The sequence below is a fragment of the Epinephelus moara genome, chromosome 5 (genome assembly GCF_006386435.1).
Source record: "Epinephelus moara isolate mb chromosome 5, YSFRI_EMoa_1.0, whole genome shotgun sequence".
In the NCBI taxonomy this organism is placed as follows: Eukaryota; Metazoa; Chordata; class Actinopteri; order Perciformes; family Serranidae; genus Epinephelus; species Epinephelus moara.
In genome coordinates, this window is record NC_065510.1 from 46432754 (window position 1) to 46433993 (window position 1240).

The window sequence follows — 1240 nt, forward strand, 5'->3', positions numbered from 1 at the left end:
GATCAGGAGCCAGAGCCTTCAGCTATCAGGCTCCTCTCCTGTGGAATCATCTTCCTGTTACGGTCCGGGAGGCAGACACCGTCTCCACATTTAAGACTAGACTTAAGACTTTCCTCTTTGATAAAGCTTATAGTTAGGGCTGGCTCAGGCTTGCCTTGTACCAGCCCCTAGTTAGGCTGACTTAGGCCTAGCCTGCCGGAGAACCCCCTATAATACACCGGGCACCTTCTCTTCTTCTCTCTCTCTCTCTCTCTCTCTATTTCTCTCGTATCCTATTATTGCATCTTGCTAACTCGGCCATTCTGGATGTCACTAACTCGGCTTCTTCTCCGGAGCCTTTGTGCTCCACTGTCTCTCAGGTTAATTCATATTGCAGCGGTGCCTGGATAGTGTGACGTGTGTGGTTGTGCTGCTGCCGTGGTCCTGCCAGATGCCTCCTGCTGCTGCTGTCATCATTAGTCATACTTCTACTGTTATTATACACATATGATTATTGTCACACATGTATACTGTCAGATATTAATATATACTTTCAACATATTGTACCACAGTAGCCAGAACTATAACTATAATTTTATTACTCATTTCATTAATGTTGTTGTAAGCTACTGTCATTACCGTCTGTCCTGCATCTCTCTCTCTCTGTCCTTCTCTCTTTTTCTGTCTCATTGTGTCATATGGATTACTGTTAATTTATCATGTTGATCTGTTCTGTATGACATCTATTGCACGTCTGTCCGTCCTGGAAGAGGGATCCCTCCTCAGTTGCTCTTCCTGAGGTTTCTGCCGTTTTTTCCCCCGTTAAAGGGTTTTTTTGGGGGGAGTTTTTCCCTTATTCGCTGTGAGGGTCCAAAGGACAGAGGGATGTCGTATGCTGTAAAGCCCTGTGAGGCAAATTGTGATTTGTGATATTGGGCTTTATAAATAAAATTGATTGATTGATTGATTGATCTGCTCGTTTTGTGATGCCGACATATGGTATGACAGTATCTTTCAAGAAAAGTGCTTTAACCATTCCTGAGCTTCTGCGCTCCATCCTTTCAGTGTAGTCCTCTGGTAAAAAATAGTTGGGGTAAACAAACATTTTCTGGACCATTTCCACACACGTGTTGGGATCGATGTCCAGCACAAATAGCCATTGTTTCATCCTGTCCGTATTTTTGGTTGGTACTATGTGAAACGTCACTCTGCTCCATGTCTTCGGCTTGTTATGACAACCTTTTACAATACATGTGTAAAC